The sequence below is a fragment of the Prinia subflava genome, assembly GCF_021018805.1.
Source record: "Prinia subflava isolate CZ2003 ecotype Zambia chromosome W unlocalized genomic scaffold, Cam_Psub_1.2 scaffold_2cwr_NEW, whole genome shotgun sequence".
Classification (NCBI taxonomy): domain Eukaryota; kingdom Metazoa; phylum Chordata; class Aves; order Passeriformes; family Cisticolidae; genus Prinia; species Prinia subflava.
The window spans coordinates 4446277-4464907 of record NW_026960607.1 but is presented as its reverse complement, the minus strand read 5'-3'; the positions used below and the strand labels follow the sequence as shown (position 1 = coordinate 4464907).

General features: G+C 36.6%; 1 protein-coding gene across 1 annotated transcript in view; it reads right to left on the bottom strand.

Annotated features, from left to right (window-relative positions):
* Positions 1 to 18631, bottom strand: part of MARCHF1 (membrane associated ring-CH-type finger 1) — a 298950-nt gene that overhangs the window by 109915 nt on the left and 170404 nt on the right. The gene's annotated exons all lie outside the window — the stretch shown is intronic.

The following is an 18631-nucleotide window of genomic DNA, read 5'->3' as shown; positions in this document are numbered from 1 at the left end:
TTTCCCAACTAAAGTTTGCAATGGAGGTATTCAGTGCAAAACTTTGCTAATTAACTGCAAAAAACAACTTTGAGCAATTTTATTGTCAACATCAGAAGCCATTTCTAATCTGGTTGTTTATACCATACTGTAATTTAAAATGTGTTATTCTGCAGAATCATGAAACATAATAAAGAGAAAGATTAACCTACTAGATTGGGTGCCTAGTACTCCAAATAAGGGTAGCACTAGACTGAATAAAAGTGGAACATAAATACAATAATGCTAAATACCTCCCATGGCACTATGCAGTATCATTGACTATTATGCACTTGTAACTTATTTTTTCTGCAATACATCTCCATGCAGGACACAAATTATGCATATATTTACAGCAGATTTCATTTTTCCAGGTTCTGAGTCTGATAAACTACAATCCTTTCCTAACGACAGCTCTACCATTCCCACACTTAACCATTAATATATAGTTTTCAAAGTATGAAATGCACAAAGCTGTATTCCCCACACAAACTCGTGGAACTGAGAGGAATAAGTGGAAATTAGCCTTAGCTTTATTGCACTGGAGATGCTTAGGTGAGTGAGACAACAGATTAACTGATTTTTACAATTTTTTGTTCTCTTGAAATCTTAACATGAGATACAAAATTATGCTCAGTAAGTGATCAAGCAATCCTTTCTATATTGCCTGTACCTGCGAAGACAAGAAATCATCTGAATATAGGTACAGTCCTATTCTGGTCTTCTTGGTGTGCACAACCCTTTGGAAGATTTGCAATTCTTTTTTTCCCCTGAGCAATCAAAATGACTGCCACTGTCCAGATCATAACTGAAAGAAGGACTTTGCTCTTGCTCATACACCTGAAGAACCACCACAAATAAATTTCCTGAAAACAATCTTAATTCATCATCTCTAGATTTGTTAAAAAAATAGAAGAATTACTTTATTCATATTTTTTAAGGGCGAAAAAAACTTTTATTTATAATTTAGCCAAGCAAAGGGACACACAATTATTGTTCATCTTGTACAATATCAATGCTAAAATACCCAAGGGGTTAAGGATGATGTATTAAAAATTAGCCAGTTGTATGAAATAAAAGCATAATATCTCTTAAAGAAGTTCATAAATCCAGCATGAGAAAAGAATTTATATGCTTAATTCAGGAGCATAATCAGATTCAGGTAACAAAGGCTATGCTTTTTCAGTCCTTACCAGAATCTAACTGCTATCACAGAACAGCAGGAAATTGAACACAAAACACACTCTTCTTTATCTAAGCTTTGTTCTCTGTGTTCAAAGATTCCTAACAGCAATCAAAGTCATGGTATTTGTCCAGCTGCATGATTTGGCAGACCATCAAAATACTCCAGGAGCAGAGCTACAGGAATACTGAAATACAAATAGCCTTCAGTGCTGAGTTCTGCTAAGATAAATACAGTCACTGTTATTCATTATGTATCTCTTGTCTGAGTCTTACCAAGCTGTGACTTCTAATCAATTATTCTAATTTGAATAAAACCACAAATTGATGGGCTGGATGCAATAGAAATCTCTGACAGCTTCTGCTACTTCTGTGTCACAACTAAGTCATTGGCTTTTCTCAACCAGCCTGCTGTGTTTCACAACGACAATTCAGCTACAGCATAATAACATGATGACACTAAAACATTCTACAAATAAGAAGCTCAGCCTCAGGTTTTAAAATTACTTCTATATTAAAAAAATAAATTCGTATTAGAATATATTTGATTGTGTCAGCAGCTGAAGAAGTACAGTAATATCTCAGTGCTGTAGTGGTTCACTACTGGTTCTTTCAAGTCAAGGGGAAAAAATTACTTTCCACATACAAATGTGATAATTACCTGTAAAATTTTATATCATCAGAAGTGCTGAGCACCTTCTGCCCCTCCAAACAGAGGACTAATTTTTTGAGTCCAGTTTTGAATTGAAATAGCATGAAAGGCCATCAAGCTAGAGAAGTCTTATCTTCCTGACTGATACCTGCAGCAACCAACTAAAGTACGTGTATAATACCTACTAAAATACCTAATGTTCTAGCCTCATTAAAAACAATGCAGAGACCAACAGAAAACAAACACACATGACCAAAAATTCTTAAGTTGACACCTAGAATGATGGCACCAATCAAGACTATAATGGTAAGACTGAATTCAAATATGTCCTGTTTATTAATGACTTTTCAGAAGTGCACTAGGGCACTACTGGAAGAATAAACCCAATTATGCACATCTAAATGCCTTTCCCTACCTGCAGAGAAAAAATAGAGTTGTCATTTAACTTATCTATGCAGCTCTTTAAAAACATCATTGCAGAATCAGTACCCCGCTCTAGAGTATTAGACATTATATTATAACCAAGTTTTCTAGAACTTATAGTTTAAGTTTGCAAACTGTAAAACTATGGCACATTCTTAAATTAATGCCTATATTATCTAATCAATTTTCAGAAATTACTTTGATGGTCCTCATTATGGTACCATAATTAACCATATAATTATTTCTAATTAAATCCAGCCTTTGCTGATTTGTTCTTTTCTCTTTAACTGCTAATAGGTATTTTAAGTTGTCCTTAGTCCTTTAAGACTAATTCTTTTTTGTCACTACTAAGGATGCGAATTTCACTTATTGATTCAAACAATTAAGTCTTTGAAAATAAATAAATTTAAGACGACTGGTACAAAACTTATTGCACCTAATATTGCTTTGTTTAACCACTCCATAACTACTATGCCCAAAGTATGATAAGAAAGCTATAAAAGTTTTCAAAGAAAATAGTGTTTTGGGCTACTAACAATTTAAAATTTGTGGGTATGTTTGCCTTCATAGTCATATTTGGTTTTTTCCCCCACAAGGAAGAGTATCTATTTTGTAAAGCAGAAAGTAATTTTAAATCAAGGCTCTTTAGAAAAACACCAACAGAGTTTTTTCCCCATGGTAAACTTTTTAGCACTGTAATTATGCCACTGCAGTTGTGAAGACTTCAAGAATAAAATGTTGAGAAATGTATATTTATGGCAACTGATTTAATGTTTTAAAAAACCCCAACTTTTATATGTTTAGATACTGTATAAATGTCTGTATTTGCTCATGCAGTTTTTGAACTATTTTCATAAGCAACCTCTATTCCATCCTCAAATATGACTTTGCTTTCTAAAAGGTTCTTGCTGTTCATATCACAGCTACTCTTCGAGGGAATGCTGTGCTCATCCAAGGATAAACATCTCTGTTGAATTTTCCTCAGACCTTAAAAAAGCAATGCAACTGTATGTACTACTGCTGAGGGTGACCAATGAAAGGGAGCCCCTCCCCTCCCTCAGGACCTTTTCCATGTAAATTCCAGATGCATCAGGCTCCTAAGCAGAAAGGACAACAGCCTTGATACAAACCCGGAGTTGAGAACAAGAACAAAGTATGGTTTTGTGAAACCAGGGTCTCTATATGGGGCTGGAACAAAGGCAACATACGGTTGAACCAATGTGGTTATAACATACGCTCTCCCCTTTATTCCTGAAATGGCTGGTTTTATAGAGTGTCAGATAGTTTACAGTTGCAGTTGCATTTCTATTGGCATTCAGCGTGAGAAAGAATGCAAACAATCTTAGTTTAAGGCAGCGACCGTGTTTCTACCCTAACTGTCCTAGCTAAAGCATGCACACACCTTAACTTAAATTCTAACTGTGCCACAGGTTTATCTACTACTACACAGGCCCAAATCTGAGGCCTTGCAGGCCCAAATCTGAGGCCCAGTTTGGGATAGCTCAACCTTCATTCCATAACACATCCTGCTCTTGCTACAGCTTTGCTTTGTGAGTTTGCATATATTTAGCCATACATGACTGCCAAGCAGCTTAAATCAAAGCTTCAATTAGCAATAAAGACATGACTGGTAAATGCATCTGCTAAACCATACCCAGCACTTGGCAAATGAAAACTCTTCAGGGAAAATACAGAAATAGAAGAAAATGTTCAAATGCAAAAATCCACAAAGCTAAAGCATTAACTACCTCATGAAGTTATGCATGCAATTATCCAGATGTACAGGGAATAAGAAGTTACGGTAAGTCTTTAATGAACTTTGTTCTGCTTATGCAAAACTCAAAGTTATTTCTTAATGTTTCTTCCTATTCTTATGTGGTTTATTTACAGAAGAAGAAGGGTATATTTATGCTGTAAAATCAGATCCACTTTGAATCAGGCAGAGCTCACTATTGAAACACAATAAGACAGACAGAAGTAAATTTTTTTCAAAAGCCCAATAAAGGTTAAATACCCAAAAGACATAATTTAACCATTAAACACCACTGTATCAAAGCACAGATAGCCAATACTGAATTTAAGTTAACTTTGAAGAACAAAGAGAAAATCATTGAAATTCCAGAAGTATACACACCAAAATGTGCTTAAGACCTTGTTTGATCCCACAGAAGTATCTCCTTTCTGTCAGAGAAGCATTTTTAACAGAAGTTTTTCTGTCAAATACAAAGTTCTGGACAGTCATAAACCATCTTCTGTTCACAATCCTAAACATAGAAAGTTCTTGCTTGTGAGCAATTCAGATACTGCTCCTGTGAGAGGTCAGTCATATAGAACCCCCACTAGACAGTGGTAATCACTGCTGGAAAGGAGGGCTTATCCTCTTGTTTAGATATCATTGCTCTTTGTAACACAATCTGTAATAACTTCAGGGCAGGACAGGCCACTGCTACTTTATCTTTGCTGATCTCTTCAATTTTTCTTACCACACTTCAGATAGTTTTCAGAATCTCTTTTAGGGTGAGTAGCCATCATTACCATTAGTCATTTGAGCACATATTCTAGTATATAATTGTATAAAGCATAACTGTTGAATTGGTTTCCGGGTGCAAGTAGCTAATGCCTATTTTTAATAATCAGTGTTTGCAAGAAATTTATTCCTGGTTAGGGTGACCTAATTGCAGCCTTCCAGTACCTGTAGGGAGACTGTAAGAAAAATGGAGAGGGCTTTTTTACAAGCACATGTAGTTACAGGACAAGGGGGAATAGCTTAATACAGAACAAGAGTAGGTTTAAACTGGACTTTAAGAGGAATTCTTTACCGTGAGGGTGGTGAGGCACTGGAACAGGTTTCTCAGATAAGCTGCAGATGTCCCATCCCTGGAAGTGTTCAAGGCCAGGTTGAATGGGTCTCTGAGCAATCTTGTCTAATAGAAAGTGTCCCTGCCCATGGCAGCTGGGTTGGGTCTAGAAGATCTTTAAGGTCCCTTCCAACCCCAACCATTCAGTGATTAGTGAAAATTATAGCTATATCCACCAATACAAATCTGTAAGTATTCTGTGACCTGATTGGTCATTAAATTGTATCATTAAATCTCATTGAATGCTAGTTGGTAGAAAATTCAGGGTCACCCCTGGAAACTGAGGTGCAGCTATTTTCTTCTAAAAACTAAAGACCTGAATTCAAATTAGTTAGAAGGTGAAATTTGATATTATGTTGGAAGGTATTTAGAACACTTACTGAAGTTAAGTTGTATGCATTATAATAGAGAAAATTCTGCTAAATATTTTGAAGAAGACTTTTGTTGTCATCAAGGGTATACCACCTAATGAGTTGATAGGAGAGCCAAATGTGTAATGAAAACTTGTGACAGATTTACCAAAGGAGAAGATTTGGAATCCTTTTTAATAAAGAATAAATAAGCCTATTAAATAGCTGTTCATGGCTAAACTAACTGAAATATACTATTGCAAGTAGCTCTTTTTCATACTGCCCCCTTCTAGTGCAAATTGTGGTCATGATTTCTGATCTGACTTACAACCTGACCTCTGCTAATAGAAAACCATGACAGATGGCCTATTCAGGTTTTCTCAGGATAAACAGATTTAAGTTATAAATAATTACTGGCCTACTGGTCTAATGCTGCAGTTACTGGTAACAGCTTAAATAACTAGTTCCTTACATAAGCAAAGATTACATGAACCTAAAAGCTAATAATTATGTGAATAAGCATTTGAATAATATTACTTTGATGATTTTTGACCAAAATTTTTAGAAAACAAATACAAAAGTAGGACTTAGAAGTGAATGCATGGGAACAAAAGCATGAATCAAATAGCTGAAATAATGTTTTTTTTAATGGGATTCTCATTAAACAATAATAATGGTGGCATAATTATTATAAACACTTATTCTTGTTGCTCTGGTTGCTGTCAAAAAATAACATGGAGAAATTGAGTAGGGAAAAAATGTTGAAGGGTTATGTAGTCCTAGTTTTTTATGTTTGTAGTTGGGAAATAAACAGATAAGTTTTGCTGAATAGATAATAAATTTGTAGAGTTGCAAGAAGATTGGATGAACATCAGTATGGTCCTCTAAACTTAAATTAATAGGATTCTTAAAAATGTCTTCCAATAGTTTCAAATTAAGCCTGAACCTAATTTATTACAATGCCAGACCATAATGGTTTACTAATTATTTTCCATAGAGAAAATTGGTGTTTGCCTCTTTTTGAGATGAAAGCAATGCAGTATATGTGGTTAAAACCACAACTCACACAGCTGTCAGCAAGCTAAGGTTCACACAGACCATATGCACGTCACAGTTATAATATGCCATTCCTCACAAAGCAGTTTTAAAAAATTAAAGATATAGTATTTGCTGTGTTTGCTAATTAAAGTTTAAAACTAGATGCAGCATCAATTTCTCTGTTCTATTTAAAAATAACACTAAGTACACTATAAGTATCCACCCTCTTGCAAGTCTTTCCAAAGAATCTCAAAGGAAGATGACATTGGCAAGGATACTGAAAAAATATAAAGTTATAAAACTGAAATCTTGAGTGTACAGCAGAAAACAAACACAATGCTTGATGGCACAGCATTGCTCCCTGGCTCCCTTTAGTGATGGGGCGAACACAAAGGTTTCTAACTCTGAGGTGGCTGTGGTGCAGCAGCTCAGACAGCTGAGTCTCATCCTGAAGGTTTGAGCTCTACCTCTGACAACCCTCCTCTGACTTTGCTACCACTCATACTGCTTTCTACTAGGCTGTACTGAACCCTGGTGCTGAAACTGAGACAAGAGCATGCATCACAGCATGGCACAGAGATGCCTATGCAAGTGTGCAATGTGGTCTGGCACAGCTGTGCAATTCCCATTCTTGCAGTCCCATACAAAGGCTCTGTTCCAAAACCTGTTTAGCTGCTGTACTGAAGAGCAGCTCCATGGCTAAGCCATAAGCCTTGCCTTCATGACAGCTTTCAATTATTTGTCCCTTCTACAGCTGGGGTGTAACAGAGACAAGCCTTAGCTTTCCTAAGATATCTTACACCACTGATGACAATGCAATTCCAACACATAGCCCAGACATGGACACTGGGATTGAGGGCAACCTCAGCAAGTTTGCCACCACCATTAAGGTGTGTAGTTCTGTCACAGGGATGCCATCCATGGGATCTTGTCAGGCTTGAGGTGGGTCTGTGTAAACCTCATGTTCAACAAGGCCAAGTGCAAGGTGTCCTGCACCTGTGTTGGGACAATCCCAAGGAAAAACACAGGCTGAGCAGAGAATGGATTGAGAGAAGCTCTAGAGAAAAGGACTTGGGAATGCTGGTGGACAAAAAGCTCAACATGACCTGGTAAAATGCACTGGAAGCCCAGAAAGCAACCACATCCTGGGCTGAATCCAGATCAGCATGGCCAGCAGGCCAAGGAAGAGGATTCTGCCCCTCTGCTCTGCCCTTGTGAGACCCACCTGGAGGGCTGCATCCAGCTCACACAGGAAAGATGTGTGCCTGTTAGAAGCTAAGTCGATCATAGGGCTGGAGTACCTCTCCTACGAAGACAGGCTCAGAGAGTTTGGGCTGTTCAGCCTGGAGAACTTCAAAGGAGATCTTGGAGCAATCTTCCAGTACCTAATGGGAGCCTACAAGAGAGCTGAGGAGTAACTTCTTAAAAGAGCAGGTACTGATGCGACAAAGGGTAAGGGCTTTAAGCTGAAGGAGGGTAGGTTTAGATTAGATATTAGAAAAAAAATCTCTGCTGTGGGGATGGTGAGGCACTGGAACTGGATGTCCAGAGAGGTTGTAATGTCCTATCCCTGGGAGTGTTGAAGACCAGCTTGGATGAGGCTCTGAGTAATCTGGTCCAGAGGAAGACTTCCTGCCTGTGGCAGGGAGGCTGGAAGTAGGTGATCTTTAAGGTCCCTTCCAACCCAAAGCATTCTGGGATTCTGTGAACTGTAGTAAATGCCTCCTCAAGGGTAACCATGTTTTTCAATCAACAAGACCTGGAATCAAAGCCTTCCATGGTCCTGATGTAGTTCACTGACACAGAATCTGTCTGTGCGTAAGTACTTGCCCTAGCTGGCTGTTTTTTCAGCATTTTTTTCCCCAGTGCACAATCATTCTCCCTGTTTTCTGAAAATTTCTCTCTTTTCATTTACCAACTCTGGCTTCTTCTGCCTTTGGCACTAATCATTGTGTACTTTTTGTTTAAATCACTAAAATATATAGCATTTCTCCAATATAAAATAGTTTCCTGAGCTGGTACATAGGCTAAACCTCCTTTCTTTAGCTTCTCAGTTCCTTGAAGTTGAAATTTTACTCATTTAGACATTTAGATGTTTTACACTGAATTCAGACATTTCTATTTATTTAAGGTTCTAATAAGGTGTGTATTATTTTGACACTTAGCTCTCTGTTATACCATTTATTTTCATATATATCTATGTCTCTAATCACAATGTTTTTACATGGATCCTTCTCATTTGAAGTAAACAAGCAAGTAACCTTCCATTCTAGTGCTTGATTTTTTATTATCTTCAGAAAAATAAATAAACTAAAAAATATTTTTTGAGAGAGTTAATAAATAAAAATGTCACCAATAAAATTCTGGCAAGACAGTAGAAGCAACACACTTATAAAATTAAATAAGCATTTAGAAGAGCACATCTACAAAATGTTACAACCTGAACAAAGAATTTTCACTACATTATCACAGGACTTCTTTACAATTTTGAAATAGATGCCATGCTACAAGGCTAAACAAGCTAGCTGGAGTTCCCAAAGTCATTCCATTCTCTTCCTCAAATGCATGAGTGGATTGATATTGGCGATTGATGAGCGACGGGAAGACTGATTCGGTGATCAGAATTTGATTTTACTCAGGTTTCCCAAAAGCTTATATACTATTTCAAACAGGTTAATAATTTCTACTACAATAATCAAGTTAAACATCACACAGAAAACTCATGCATTTTACAACAATTCTTTGCTTGCAGAAGTTGATTGAATCTTCTCTCTTCCCGTAAGCAGGTGTAATCCCATCTCCTGTAATTTTCACAGTTCTGTTTGTTCCTGCCATGGCATCTTGGTTATCAAACTAGCTATGTTTGACTCTCTGTCTTGTGTATTCCCATAGATTGAGAACACACACTTAGCAAGCACTAGCTCACTGGATAAGATTTTAGTAAGGATTCTTTTTCTATATATAGCTCCATAGAAAATAAGCATGCTCCAGGAAACACAAAATAATGGAAAACAGAGATGAATGCAAAAGCACATGTAGGTAGTTGGCCTATATTCAACTTCAACACTTAATTAGAAAGCTAAGCAGAGAAAAACTAACTTTGAAAGTAAAATCTGTATTTAACCTCAGCCCACCCACCCACCCAACCAGGGAGCATTTCAAGAAGTTCTTAAGGGGAAAAGAAATGTACTGGTGAAAATTATTACGCACAGTCTATTGTTGTTGCTACTGAAGTACTCATTTTAAGAGACTACAAGCACAAAAGGAAGAGCCCAACCTCCCTCTCAGCTTAGGCAATATCTGGGATATAGCAAATCCAGGTCAGGCCCCTGATAACTGGGTAGAAAGTGGTGGGAAGAAGTGAAAAATAAATAGCAAAGTGCAAACAAGATACTCAAACAGTGAGGTCAGACATACTCATCTGTGATGTGGAAACTGGAAAAATGAAACATGCATGGAGCATGCAATAAAGCAAAGCACCTTAGGAATCTTATAGCCCAACATGCAACTGGTGAAGGACAGTCTTGTTAATCTCATGTCCATGCTGAAGCTATGTCATATTTTGAAGCATCAGGATGTCCCCAGACCATCAGAAGAGATGCACTGGCATCTTTACAATGACAATCCATTTCTCTGTGCCAACACAAGGCACTATGATATGGTGTGGTCAGGATGGGGGAGACTATTCTCAGACATAAAATATATTGATTCCCTGCACAAGTATTCACTTAAGTCTTTACTGACAACTCATGGGACTCCAGTTTGCATAGAGTATTACCAGTTGCTGTTAATACAAATATTATGCATTTTTATGCCTTATGTTTCCTGCACTGTAACAAAAAATATACCTCCAGCTGATGTCTAAGATCGTAAAATATATAGTTTCAATTTTTTTTGCTTCTCTTTAAAAATGACATTTAAATATAAGTTCCATCATAAGACAGAAAGACATACGTCTTTCTATTATTATCTACGTCAAATTCCATCCCAAAAAGTTTTTTTTTTCCCCAGCAAGTAAAACTCCACGACGGCAAAACAGAATGAATGTGCCAGCTCAAAATTGCTTTTCAGCAGAGCAGAATCTTTACTATGGAAGGATTTCCATACAGTTTTACAGAAAGAACCCTACAGTCCCTCAATTTACAAGAGTATCAAAGAAGTACTGGAACAGAAACAATACTGGGAATTAAAACACATTTTGTTTCATGTAAGCTCAGTATAGCTATGAAGAAGCATGATCTCAAAAGTGTGAAAATTATACATTCTTTTTTCATTTGCTACTGAAGTGCTCCCTTGCTGGAGTACTAGAATGTACACTTTTCATATTCAAAGATTGGTAAAGCCAAACCAAGACTCCCTGGTAGGTGACAAGGGAGATGTTGGATCCTTATTCACAGCAACTGTACTACACTGACTTTTTTTGCTGTTTCTCTATTCTTCTAGTTTGTGAGTGTTTAGCTAAAAACAGTAGTTCTTGGAGAGAAATCTATTAGGATCTTTTAGACATTTCTGAGCTACTTACAGCAGTAATACATTGTTATCACTAAAAACCTGTCCAGTAGATTTTTCACTAATCATATCACAGAATATGCTGAGTTGGAAGGGACCCACAGGGATCATTGAGTCCAACTCCCAGCCCTGCACAGGAACATCCCCAACTCCCACCATGGGCCTGAGAGTATTGTCCAAACACTTCTTGAACTTTATATCAAGAATTACTAACTACGTAATTCTAACAAAATAATTATGATAAAAACATCGCATAATGAGTCATCACAGACCTACTGTTGTCACAGATCTAAATTTCATACATACACAAATCTGAAGATAGAGTATATCTAAATATTTATGTTGGAAAATCTAGTTTTTCACAAGTTTATTGATATTAAGATAGCAATAAACTCTGCTTACTGTTTGTTTCATAATGGGGAATCTCAGGTTAAAAGAAGATTGGTTTCACTTTGAACATTTGCAATAATTTTGCTTGACAGTACTGCTTGCTAATAGTGAGGCATAATATATTTACAACAAATAAAAGCTACAAGTAAATTTTAAGTTATTCTAGCCTATGGCATCATAGGGTTTTGATCAGTTAGAACTCACATAGAGATGAAACCTGGCCTTGACTCTTTGGCTTCACACAAGAAGTGAAGGCTGTCTAAGCAATTCATGCTGTCACTACCTTTAGAAAAAACAGCATTAATGGCCTTCAGAATGAGCTAAATCTAAAATGAAACAGATAACCATAAGGTAATAAGAAAGTATGGGCAGAATACTAATAAGGTAAATCCTGCTTCTTTGACCCCTTACAGTTCTTGGTAGAAAGTCAACAGCATAATGAACAAAGAATAGAAATTACTATTTACCTGGACTCTCAAAGAACTTTAGGTCATACCTTCCTGAAAAAGATATTTAAGTAAGTAATCATAGGCATTATACAAAGTTCTGCGTCAGACAAAAATGTGTGTCAGTTGAGCAACAGTAGACTGAAACAGGAATATATGAGCTATTTCTGTTGTGAAGAGGTGTTCAAGGTTTTACACTAAGGTTTTTCTATTTTAAACATTAGGAATTATTGCTTGAGGGAAGTTGCTGAAGCTGACAAAGCAAATAATAAGTAGAAAATAATCTAAGTTATATCAGATTACAGATTACACACTATAACTTCATTGATAGGATCTCATGCTGCCTTTCTTTGCATTACTTCATACTCAAAGTGGAAAATAATCACTTCACAGATAGCAGAAAAAAACCCCATTACATGAAACCATTTTTACTATACTGTTTAGGTCCTTCTTCAAAAGATTAATTATAATTTCCTCACAGGTTTTAGTATGGCATTAATTAACACTCAGAAAACTCTCCTTTACCCACATGTCCTTCACCATACAGGTTACAAACTACTTACGCCTCTGACACAGTCATAGAGTTGGTGACAGAGACAACCTGGCTCCAAACACCTACTTTGCTGACATATGATAGGACTGCAGACATTGGTTCAAGGCCTGGAAGCAGTTTAGGTGTGAAATGGTTATTAACTAACACCACATACAAGCTGACTTCTGAAAAGCCACAGGAGCACTGCCCTTCTCAGGAGCCACAGCCTGCGAAGGCTTGTTAGCAAAGCCACAGCAAGAACACATGACGACAGCAGGGGCCACACTGTATCTGAGCAAAATATATCTGAAACTTGAGGCACCAGAAGATTTTGTGAAAGGATGCCCAAGCATTCCTGTATCTGTGTTTTTATACCAATGGAAAACTGCTTCCTAAGTTAGCATACATTAGTTTTAAAACTTCACAGAAATCATTTAGGTGACAGCTCATAATTAGGCTTCTCTTATTGTTCTGATTCTTGTGAAATACAGGTGCCCACCTGTTTCCATTCCTGTACACCTTTTAAGGGAAAATGCTCATAATAATTACTTCTTCAGGATTTATGCAGTGACCAACCTTTACTAGGACTGGATGGAATGAGAATTAGGAAGGAAAATTTCCTCCCTGAAGTATTCTCCCTCTTTGGCTCTTTTACTGGAAAAAAATATATTGACATTTATTCTTTTATGACTTTTTCCTTAATGTTAAGCACTCATTTTAAACTTGTGACATCCATAAACTTAATTTGTGAGGTCTTTCATAGATATGTGGCTTTGTTTTTCACCTCTGCAACACATAGTATTTTATATTACAAGGAAGAAACATAAAACCTGCCTCACAATAACATTCATATCTTTCGAATCCTAGCATAACCAGAGGCCAAAGCAGTGCTATACATAATTTACAGATCTTAAGAGGGCTGATGGACCTGGAGTTTTATGTGCCAACATCTTTGCCCTTACCAATGTACAATGCATCATTAAAAGATCTGACCAAAGTTGTCAGGAATCCTTATTTCACCAGGAAAAATTTAAAGCTTTGTGGCTGTCAAAATCTGTTAATACCTAATTCTAGATGGAAAACTTGGTGACAGCCCTTAACATTACTCACCTTGCTCAGATATCTAGTAGCACTAGATCCCTGAATTTTTAATTGGCTTTGTTCTGTCTGAACAGTTTTGCACAGAGTAAGGAACATATGGGCCTAATTATTTAAAGATTTCTAAGAGTCTGGAAAAAAATAGAAATCTCATATTTCAATATTATATTTCACCTAATTAAGCAAAAATAAATTATTTGTTTCAAGAACTGACTCAGTGTCATTCCCTGAATTTCAAGGATTGCAAGAGTAGGACATTTGACTGAATGAATTTGACTAAACCCATGGGAACACAGCTGGTGATTTTACAGCAGCTTTTGAAGGCAACGAAAAGTGTAAATTTCATCACCTTCACCACATCCTACAATTTATATCTTACATAGAAGACAAACATCTGCTCCCGAAATTTAAAAAAATAAAGGAAAAAATACCCACAGCAAAGTTCATCAAGATATTTCTCAGTTTAGCAGGAGAAACGAAGCCAGTAACAAATCTGAATAGTCTCTAGCAACCGTAACTTTTAAAGACAAAACAAATCCAATAATTTTCAAGAAAGTTTAGTGTTCTGTACTGAAACAAAAAAAAAAACCATCCCATGAAAGACTCAAAGAAACACTATTTTCCAAGACAATACATTCATGGTTTAATTTTTTTGGTAGTGATCAAATAATACCATATATTACAAGCTTCTGAGAGCATAACTTTACCATAAGTAGACTAACATGCCGCTATAAATGTACCTTCTCCTATCATTACAATCAATTTCAGCTCATTAAAAAAATATTTTCAATCACTAAATCTTTTTAGGGGGAAACGATTGCATTCATAATTTTATGTGAATTGGCATTTCCACTAGTGTTTTAGCCATGAATGGGTCAATTTGATAGCCTCTCCTTTGACACACCTTCTTTATTTCAAACATCAGAAATAGATAATGCTGATTTTTAAGTTACTTGGCCTCTCTACCATAATGGCAATCGAGAGCTCACTGCCTCATTTCAATGACATTTGAAGAATCACAAATTTTAACAAAATAAATAATTGTATTTATGTAATATATGTTAAAGAATTTGAAGGAACTTGTATCACAAGACGACACTAAACTTCTTGCCTGATCACACTTTTAAGCAAACAATTTGATATTCTATCTGCTATAACCACAAGACTCAGCAAATTCAGTTTGCCTGATGCATGGTAAACCTCTCTTTATAAAAGGACTGGAAGCAAATACACCATAGAAGGCACAGCATTCTAAATATTAGAAGAAGAATCATCAGTCTTACATGTTGTGATGTTACTCGACAGTCACAGAATCATAGAATCTTTTAGGTTGGAAAACCCTCTGAGACCGTAAAGTCCAACCATTAACTCAGCACTGTCAAGTTCACCACTAAATCACATCCCCAAGCACCACATCTACATGTCCATCCTTTAAATACCTGCAGGGATGGTGACTCAACCCCTTTGTTGGGCAGCCTGTTCCAGTGTTTGATTAGCCTTTCAGTAAAGAAGTTTTTCCTAATGTCCAATCCAAACCTCCCCTGGAGCAACCTGAGGCAATTTCCACTGGTTCTGTCACATGTTACTTGGGAGAAGAGACTGAACTTAACCTCAGCACAACTTGTTTCCAGGCTCTCCCTTGAGCCTCTTTTTCTCCAGACTAAACAACCCCAGCTCCCTCAGTCGCTCCTCCTAAGATTTGTGCTCCAGACCCTTCACCAGCTCCACTGCCCTTCTCTGGAGCCACTATAGCACCTCAGTGTCTTTCCTGCAGTGAGGGGTCCAAAACTGAACACATGATTTGAGGTGCAGCCTCACCAGCACCGAGTACAGGGGGGATGATCACTGCCCTGGTCCTGCTGGCCACACTGTGTCGCTCATACAAAGTCTCTGAAACATGGAAGATCAAAAATCAACATACAACCTAAAAGATAACACCTCTTGTGGGATAATTCAGACAGTATCATAAAATTATTAGCTAAAGCTGCAATTCAGGAATTATTTAATTGTAAATGTCTCCCTTTTTAAGGTAGTGTTGGGTTTTTTGAAACATGTAGCTTTTGAGCTGATACTCAATACCTACCCATCATGCTCTTGAAATCTTTTAAATCAAGTTTTAAACCCCTAAAGTAACAAAATACTGTTTCTTGAGGTATATATTTTTTTAATAAATTCAAATCCAGTGGAAGGAGGGTGAGATTCTGCAGGAAAGCACATCTTTGGTGAGGGCAAACTTACATTAGAAATTAAGAACAAGTTGAAATCTGGCCTGGAAAATAAATACTTTGCCAACAGGCTCAGCTGTAAAAGACTGAGGAATAGTCAGGAATAGTATATATTATCAGACCCATTTTTTATTTATTATCTTTCTTTATAATTTATTATATATATTATATATTGATTATCTATATATTATTTTAATTTTTAAAAATTTTATTCAGTATATATGATCAGATGTCCCTTTGGTATAAGCTATGCTCTTCCTTACAGTCATGATTATGTCCACATATATGTTAGGAAGGAAGAAACCAAGTCTTCTGGGTGGCCACAGAACAATGACAAAGGGGAAGAAAGATGTAACATTTCTGTTGGTGCACTGTGACAGAAAACAGCTTGAAGTAAGAAAAAAATAACTGGGGCTAAAGAGAACCCTGTTTCTTGGGCACATTTAGCAATAGTATACTCAGTTCTGTAAGGCAAATTTTTATAAATACTAGAATTATAAACTCACTTTAGTACTTTAGGGATTTACAGATGCATAAAATGTTACCAAGCATTTTGTAAGTAATGGAGTAAAATTAAACTGAGGAGGGAAGCTACAAAACTTGCCCAGAAGTGTAGAGGTGTGTGCTTTTTCATTTATTGTTCAATTTAGTAGATGCCTTCTATGGTGTTCCTCTATCACTCTCTATACAGGATTTATTTCATATTTTCTCAGCAGTAGATGAAGATTGCTGAAAATACGATCTGTAACACTCTCAACTTTCAATCTGGTTTCAAATTTGGCATGCTGACAGCAGCAAGCCAATCCTGTAGTGAAAGTGACTTTTTAAAAATCTCATACTTCCTCCCCTTGAGATAGTTCACTACTGAAAGCATTCAGATGGCAAGTTGCTAGTTACATATCACAAAATAAACACAAAGTTCAGTTATACTGCAATTTGTTTCTGATTAGAGGCAACAAAAATGGTGCTGCAGGTTCAGCACTTCTTTTTCAGTGTTTGCTATGAAGTGTTGAATACCACATAAATTTTCCAAATGCAGATGTTGACAAATCAGCCTAGGCTTTGAAAAGAAACTCCTATAATTTCTCGTCTTATCCAAAAATACTCAGCACAGTGCAGAATGCTCTCTCTTCATATCTTTGCAATTCCATTCTTTTTCCCACAGATAAAAGTGTTTGGAATTTAATAAGGACATATTAATTGCAAACTAGAACCAGAATCCAGTCTATTTCTTTGCACCATGTCCTGTTTTTACTGTGCAATTAAAAGTAATGAGACAAATAAAAATTAAGTAGCTTGGGTGTAAGTGTAAAACTTGGTCCAATTAAACAACACTTGGGGCTGAAATGAGAGATTTGTGAAATAACAATAAATGATTGTGTGATAGATGATTGCATCATGGGTAATAGGAAAGGACAAAGTCAAGTACAGTCTGGAAAATCCATTAATGCAGTCGTCCCTTTACACGCAGGAACGGTTGTAGGTGAGCTTTGCAGCTGACATGCACGTGTAAAGTTGTTCCTATCTATACTGGCCTCATAGGAAAAGCTAAGCAATTGGCTGAGAGGCACAGCAAGTACTGTAAACTGTTTTACTTTATTAAAAGTAGTATCATACTTTAACTAAAGTTTTCACATATTTCTGTAGATTATTTTGTATGTTCTCTATTTACAACAGGAAAATTCTATATTGCTTTCACTCAGTGATCAGTGTCAATGGGGGAATTAAAGATGACAAAAAAATATAGATAAAACTATCACCATCGCAACTGATATATAGCTTATTCATTCAAACAAAAAGCAAAACCTATAGCTGCAAATAAATTCTTCAAAACGTTATTCAAAAATTATTTAGATCATGTTAGCCTTTCACATATCTTCCCTCTTTTCTCAAAATCTAGTCCACCAGAAATCGTATGATGAAAGTCTAAGAGAATTGGGATTGTCCAGCCTGGCAAAAAGAAGGCTTCCGGGTGACCTAATTGCAGCCTTCCAGTATCTGAAAGGGGTCTACAGAAGAGATGGAGAAAAATTATTTACAGTGACAGGACAAGGGGGAGTGAAAAAGAGTGGGTTTAGATTAGGTGTTGGGAAGAAATTCTCTCCTGTGAGGATGGTGAAGCACTGCATAGGTTGCCCAGAGTAGCTGTGGTTGCCCCACACCTGGAGGTGTTCAAGCCCAGGTTGGATGAGGCTCTGAGAAACCAGGTCTAGTGGAAGGCATCCCTGCCCATGGCAGGGGGTTGAAACTAAATGATCTTTATGGTCCCTTCCAACCCAGGCCATTCTGTGATTCTATGCTTATTCTTATTACCTTACCATTACTGAAAACTATCAAAAGTACTACTTAAATTGCTTAACATATTTGACAACTCCAAACCCTCAAAAACCAGATGCACTGGTGAATCATTTATTTCCTTAAGATCACATCCTATACTGTTTGTGATTATTTTTTAATATGTTTTAAAAGCAAAGCAAATACTGAAACCAAGGGAAGGAATGTTCACATAAAATCTTTGCAGCAGTGTACCAAATGTTTTATTTGGAAGGTCTTCTGAGAGTTTCAGCTATACACACATAAACACCAAGTATTGTATTCTGAAGCATTAAATGCTGTAGTTTCAAAGACAGAAAACTTTATCCACTAATATCTGGTTTGAAGAAAAGGAAGTGGTTTTTTATAAAGCCACAACTTGGAATTCAATGCAAAATCCAGAGGTTTGTCAAGCAAAAGGTCCCACAAACCTTAGACTGAAATAAGACAAACTGAAAAAATATGCATTCCCATTCGAGGATTATTTTTGTCGACTTGCATAATCTTTGGTTAACTCTTGTACATTTCCATGTATCTAAAGAGGACAGCCCTTTTTGAAAAGTTAATGAAATGAAACAATTCTCCTGTAATTTCTAG